Source organism: Citrus clementina, unplaced genomic scaffold, assembly GCF_000493195.1.
Source record: "Citrus clementina cultivar Clemenules unplaced genomic scaffold, Citrus_clementina_v1.0 scaffold_2, whole genome shotgun sequence".
In the NCBI taxonomy this organism is placed as follows: Eukaryota; Viridiplantae; Streptophyta; class Magnoliopsida; order Sapindales; family Rutaceae; genus Citrus; species Citrus x clementina.
This window is the reverse complement of record NW_006262688.1, coordinates 1,402,645-1,410,252: the sequence shown is the minus strand read 5'-3', so window position 1 is coordinate 1,410,252 and position 7,608 is coordinate 1,402,645. Positions and strand designations below refer to the sequence as shown.

Sequence of the window (7,608 nt, the reverse complement as noted above, 5' to 3'; positions counted from 1 at the left end):
TTGTTTTCTTGTATTTTTTTTTATTATTAAAAAAAAAAGAAAAAACATTTAAAGGTTAGTATTTCTTTTCTTTTTCTCTTCTTTAAAATTTTGTAATTTAATTTTCCATTTATTTTTCTTTGTAATTTTTTTTTTGTTTATCTTATTAATTTAATTTTTAGTTAATTTCTTTCACGTATTTATTTTTGTGTATTTTTATAGAAAGGTTGTAATAGCGCAATAAGGTTAGTATCGTAATTTCTCCCTCTTCTTTATTTTTATCTTTATTTTTTGTTTTGTTTGCATCTTTATTATTATTATTATTTTTTTATTTTATTTATTTTGCATGCATGGTCGTAGGTCATTATTACCTAACCTTGAACCTATAGACCTTGAATTAGAAAAAACACTTCGCACACACAAACACGTTAAAAATAAAATGGATTTACAAGCACCACAGGAGAGGCCATTTAAGGACTATTTTAGTCCCTTAGCTAATTTGAGCACGTCATGCATAAGATACCCAAATGTAGCTGCTAGGAGTTTTGAATTAAAACCTAGTGTGTTAAATTGTCTCCCTACATTTTATGGCCTAGAAAATGAGGATCCATATAATCATTTGAATGATTTCATGCCATTTGTCAAACATTCAAATATGAGAATTTTTCAGATGATGACGTTAAACTTAGACTATTCCCATTTTCTTTAAAAGATAGAGCTCGTTCATGGCTTAATACATTGCCTGCTAATAGCATTGCATCATGGGAACAAATGGTTACAAAATTTTTAAATAAATATTTCCCAGTGCATAAAACCAATGCTATTCGCAGGGAAATCTCGGAGTTTACCCAGAAAGATGACGAGCAATTTTTCGAAACATGGGAGCGATTCAATGGGCTACTCTTGAAGTGTCCACATCATGGGTACGAGAAATGGCACCAATGCCAATACTTTTTGGAAGGATTATTGCCGAATGTGCAAGAATGGCTAATGGCAACGAGTGGAGGAGAGCTAATGTCAAAAAGTGCATCAGAGATTTGGGAATTCTTCCAGCGACAAGCAGATAATTCCCAACAACGGAGTCGATCACTCAGGACTACTAGAAGAATTAAAGGAGTGAATGAGGTTCAAATTGGCGAATCAAGTTCAGAAATTAAAGAAGTCAAAGCGATAATTGAAGGTCTCTCTCGACAAATAGCATCATTATCGACTGCTAAATCAACAGAGCCACATGACCATGACTCATACTCAGATCAAGCCAATGCCATAGGTGTAATGAGAAAGCCATCAAATTACAACCCATACTCCAACACATATAACCCTGGATGGAGAGACCACCCCAATTTTTCATGGTCTCAAGGATTCCAACAGAATGGATCAACAGCTCCAGCTCCACCAATTCCACAAAATCCTCAAGCCTCTCAGCCACCATTTAGACCATACAATCAGAACCAGAACTACTCTCAACCTAGACCATGGGAGGATTCATTCCAAAATCTCAAGAATCTTACTCACTCTACGATTGAGCAACAGAACCGCACCATTGATGGACTACGAAATGAATTGAGAGCGGGCTTCAACTCACAAGCCCAATCAGTTTCAAGCCTTGAGAAGATGGTGGGACAACTTGCTTCTTCAGTTCAGACCTTGGCAATGACCGTTGAGAAAGGTAAGTTTCCAAGTCAACCAGTGCCTAACCCTAAAGGAGTACATGAAGCAAGTACCAGTTCACCACAGCAGCATGGAGAGGTCAAAGCAGTAATGACCTTGCGAAAAGGAAAGGAAGTCGACAACAAAGTGGAGATGCCGGTGACAAAAGAAAATCAAATTGTACCTGTGAATGTTGAAGACTCATCACCGGAGGAGAAAGAAGAAACTAACCCACGAGAATATGTTCCGAAAGCTCCATTTCCTCAGAGGTTAGCTAAAGGAAAAAAGGGAAAATCCACAGGTGAGATTCTTGAAATCTTCAAACAGGTAAGTGTTAACATCCCTTTGCTAGATGCTATAAAACAAGTTCCATCTTATGCCAAGTTTCTTAAAAACCTTTGTACTAAAAAGAGAAATATGCATGTTCAAAAGAAGGCATTTTTAACAGAAAACGTTAGTTCTATACTCCAACATAAAATTCCTTTAAAATGCAAAGACCCAGGCTCCCCCACTATCTCATGTAGTATAGGGAACCACACAATTGAGAATGCTTTGTTGGATTTAGGAGCTAGTGTAAATCTTCTGCCTTACTCTGTATTCGTGAAACTTGGACTGGGAGAATTACACCCAACTCCAGTGGTGTTACAACTTGCAGATCGGTCCACAAAAATACCTCGTGGTATTGTGGAGGACGTGCTTATCCAGGTAGACAAGTTTTATTTTCCTGTTGATTTCATTGTAATTGACACTCAACCAATACAGGATTCAAGGAAGCACATCCCCATTATTCTAGGCCGACCTTTCTTGGTAACTGCGGATGCTCACATTCAATGCAGGACTGGAAATATGCAATTGTCTTTCGGCAACATGACTATGGAGCTGAACATCTTCAACATTGCCAAACAACCTCACAGTGCAGATGATGGAATTGTTGATGTGGATTTAATTGAAGCATTAGTTGATGACACTTTTCTTTCAAACCTTAGTGATGATCCTTTACAAACATGTTTAACTCACTTTGGTTTGGATTTTGATGTTGACAGATCGGTCGATGAGGTCAACGCCCTGCTTGACTCAGCACCATCTATGGATACTAATAAATGGAAGTCAAGAGTTGAACAACTAGCACCATCAGAGAAGCAACTCATTCCATCATCAGAATCACCACCGAAACTCGAGCTCAAACCATTGCCCAACACTTTGGAATATGCGTTTTTGGGAGAAGAAAGTACTCTGCCGGTAATCATCTCATCATCCCTAAATGACGAACAAAAAGGTAAGTTGTTGGATGTTTTAAAAGAGCACAAAGAAGCATTAGGATGGACCATAGCAGATATTAAAGGTATAAACCCAGTAGATTGCATGCATTACATTCACCTTGATGAAAATGCTAAAACTACTAAGGAGATGCAACGTCGGTTAAATCCTAACATGAAAGAAGTTGTTAGAACTGAGGTTCTTAAGCTATTAGATGCAGGTATCATTTACCCAATTTCTGATAGTTCATGGGTCAGTCCTGTACAAGTTGTCCCTAAAAAGTCAGGAGTCACAGTAGTTACCAATGCTGATAATGAATTGATACCCACTAGAGTGACTACAGGATGGCGTGTATGCATTGATTATAGAAAATTGAATTCTGTCACACGTAAAGACCATTTTCCTTTACCATTTATTGATCAAATGCTTGATAGATTAGCAGGTCATGAATTTTATTGCTTTCTAGATGGCTACTCAGGATACAATCAGATCCCCATAGCACCAAAAGATCAAGAGAAAACTACTTTCACTTGCCCTTTTGGCACATTTGCATATAGGAGAATGCCATTTGGATTATGTAATGCACCTGCTACATTTCAACGATGCATGCTAAGCATTTTTTCTGATATGGTTGAACGATTTCTTGAAGTCTTTATGGATGACTTTTCTGTCTTTGGTGATTCATTTGATCAATGTTTACATCATCTAACACTAGTTCTGCAGAGATGTATCGAGAAGAACTTGGTCTTAAATTGGGAGAAATGCCATTTTATGGTAAAACAAGGTATTGTTCTCGGTCACATCATTTCGAGCAAAGGTATTGAGGTTGACAAAGCCAAGGTGGATCTCATTTCTAATCTTCCTCCACCCAAAACAGTCAGAGAAGTAAGATCTTTCCTTGGGCATGCTGGTTTCTATAGACGTTTCATTAAAGATTTTAGCAAAGTTTCTAGACCCTTATGCAATTTACTTGCTAAGGATGTACCTTTTATCTTTAATGATTCATGTCTTATGGCGTTTGAAAAATTAAAACAGTTGTTGACATCATCACCCATCATTCAGGCCCCGAACTGGAGCTTACCATTTGAACTCATGTGTGATGCATCTGATTATGCAGTAGGAGCAGTATTAGGACAAAGAGTTGATCGAATTCCCCATGTTATTTACTATGCTAGTATGACATTAAATGATGCACAGTTGAACTATTCAACTACTGAAAAAGAAATGCTAGCAGTAGTGTTTGCATTAGAAAAATTTCGATCTTATCTCATTGGTTGTAAAATAATTGTGTTCACAGATCATGCTGCTCTTAAATATCTTCTCACAAAGAAAGATGCAAAAGCTAGACTAATTCGTTGGGTGTTACTTTTGCAGGAATTTGACTTGGAATTCAAAGATAAGAAAGGGTCAGAAAATGTTGTGGCGGACCATCTCTCTCGTCTCCATTTTGACACAATAATAGAACAATTACCATTAAATGAGTCATTTCCAGATGAACAATTAATGAGTGTGGAAGTATTACCTTGGTATGCTGATATAGTTAATTATCTTGTTACAGGTAAACTTCCAGAGCATTGGACCAAGCAAGACAAGATCAAATTCTTTGCGGAAATAAAGAATTTCTTTTGGGATGACCCGTATTTGTTCAAGTATTGTGCAGACCAAATTGTTAGACGATGTGTCCCAGAAAATGAAATTCAGAATATCCTTTCATTCTGCCATGAACAAGCTTGTGGAGGCCATTTCAGTGCTAAGAAAACAGCGACTAAAGTTTTACAATGTGGTTTCTATTGGCCAACACTATTTCGAGACGCTTACACTTTTTGTTCTTCATGTGATAGGTGTCAACGAATGGGAAGCATTACACGAAGGAACATGATGCCACTAAATCCAATTTTAGTGGTTGAGATTTTTGATGTATGGGGTATCGACTTCATGGGACCCTTTCCCCCGTCTTTTGGCCATCAATACATATTGGTTGCTGTTGACTACGTATCAAAATGGGTAGAAGCAATTCCATGTAGGACCAATGATCACAAGGTGGTGATAGCATTTTTGAAAAGCAACATTGTCTCGCGCTTTGGATTCCCTCAAGCAATAATCAGTGATGGTGGTGCCCACTTTTGTAACAAAGCATTCAAAGCTCTTTTGACAAAGTATTCAATCACACACAAAGTGGCGACCCCGTATCATCCGCAAACCAGTGGCCAAGTTGAGATCTCCAATCGAGAAATAAAGCACATATTAGAAAAAACGGTGAGGCCGGACAGAAAAGATTGGTCATTAAGACTTGATGATGCCTTATGGGCATATAGAACGGCTTTCAAGACCCCGATTGGGATGTCACCCTACAGGCTAGTGTATGGAAAAGCTTGCCACCTACCTGTGGAACTCGAGCATCGTGCGTATTGGGCCATCAAGAAATTCAATTTTGACATGCAGCAAGCCAACTCAGAAAGAAGATTACAACTGGCAGAACTTGAAGAAATTCGCAATGATGCGTACGAAAATGCCAAGATTTACAAGCAACGAATGAAAGTCTTCCATGATAAGCAAATTATGAGAAAATCGTTCACTCCAGGTCAGAAAGTGCTTTTATTCAATTCTCGCTTGCACCTATTCCCAGGTAAGTTACGCTCTCGTTGGTCTGGCCCATTTATTGTTCATACTGTTTTTCCACATGGGGCAATTGAAATTAAAGACCCAAAGAATGGTGTCACGTTTAAAGTTAATGGTCAAAGATTAAAGCCATATCTAGAGTACCAACCACATGAAGAAGACACCGAAATAAATTTGAGTGACCCACCAAATTTGAATTGATTTTTTTTTCTTTTCGTTGATTTGATTTTTCTTTCTTTCTTTTTATTATTATTCTTTTGCTAATTGAAATTGTTTTTGCATAAGTGTGTTTATTTTACCATTAAGTTTTCTCTTATAATTTTTAATCATGAGTCTCATACTTAGACCGTTCCTCCTGAACATTCTTAAACCACTTCAACGTGTCAAAACTCATCTCAAAAGACAGATTCAATTTTGTAAAACACATCGCATTTGGGCTCTACAACCACCAGAGTTAGTAGCCTATGTTGAGGGTTTAGAACACCAACTCAGAGACATTGAGAGAAGTGTTTACGACATCCAGTTGGAGCTTGAGGTAAATTCAATAAGAGGACGATTTTAATTTTCTTTGTGTGTTTTAATTTGTTTTTCTATTTGTGTGCTTTAGTTTGTTACCCCGGTGAAATGGCGGATAACGGTACTCCGTGACAATCAAGTCGGTTACTTCAGTTTCCCATAATAACTGATATTCTGAGGCGAAGGTATGGACAGAAACGAGATTCTAGCGAAGCTTCACAAGCGATTCCCTTCATTTCCTCAGAATGCCCTCCTTACGATCTATAAAGCTCGGTCCGAACGCATGCGATTACTCATGAGGAATAACATACCTGCTGACATCCGTTGGTTAATCGAGGCTAAAGTACGATCGGCAGGTGAGTTACCTCCAAAATTTATTGCATACATGCCTGGTTGTGGTAAAGGAAATTATGCAAGAAAGCGACGAGCTCGAAGAATTTCTGTTGCTTGTCATAAGTGTGCCAGAATGAGTTGCAATAAAAACCCATGTTCTTTAGGAATGGTGTCTGATAACAGGGAAGATAAGATTCAATTCATTAGGGATGGCTTGAATAAGGAGTCATTGGATGATATCCTTTTGTCTCTTGAAACGCATCCCAGTGGATATGTGCAAGGAGCGATTCTCCAGTTATGGCCATTATTCCAGAAAGAGCATGCACGATATAGTCTCGGGAATCTGACTATAAACGACCCTGTTTGCCAGTTTATAAGAAAACTGGATAGGAAGCCTATCCTCGACCCATAGAGGGCGTTCAAGCCGTTTCTGGACGTAAAACCAGAGGAAGATGTGAGCCACAGTCGCAACTACCTGTAAATATCCTTTTACTTTATTGTTATTTTATTTCACTATTGTCTTATTGTTTGCATTATTGTCTTTAATAATTTTATTACTGTTTGCTTTTTCCTTTTACTGTTTTCTTTTTGACTTGCGAGCCACGTGCTTTACGCGTTATTTGACACTGACATATTACCTCATACACAACCATGACCCACTATCACCAAGACTCTTAAATGTGATTTCTTTTTTGTCAAGCACTCACAAATTATTTTCGAGAAGTATCACAATGGCAGCTACTCCCAATAGACAATTCAAGAACATTTGTGTGCTTTCTGGATTTACCTATGGCAAACATAAAGAGTTCGTTGAGGCAGCCATAGATCTTGGTCGAAGCATAGCAGCGAGAAATTTACATTTGGTGTATGGAGGAGGTAACCGAGGGTTATCAAAAATGGTCTCCGAAGCAGCTTTTATCAGAGGAAGTCAAGTGTTAGGCATCATCCCAAGAGTCCTAAAATCATTGGGCAGTTCGTCTGACTCATCAACTGGAGAAGAGTTAGTCGTCTCAGGTATGCAAGAAAGAATAACTGAAATGCTTAATCATGCTGATGCTTTTGTTTTCCTTCCAGGAGATCTTGCAACACTAGAGGCACTTATGACACTAGCATCTTGGGCCCATCTACACATTCACCAGAAACCCATCGGTTTGTTAAATGTCAATAACTTTTATGATGGCTTTATCGCATTTCTTAACCATGCAATAAAAAACTACTTCATTCCTTCTAATGTGAAAAAACTTTTTATTTGTG

The 7,608-nt window shown here is 38.0% G+C and overlaps 1 non-coding gene across 1 annotated transcript; it reads right to left on the bottom strand.

Annotated features, from left to right (window-relative positions):
* Positions 1-801: 801 nt before the first annotated feature.
* On the bottom strand, positions 802-905 carry LOC112101224. Its single transcript, XR_002907351.1, has one exon. It is a non-coding gene; the product is annotated as a small nucleolar RNA R71 (small nucleolar RNA).
* Between the last annotated feature and the right edge of the window lie 6,703 nt (positions 906-7,608).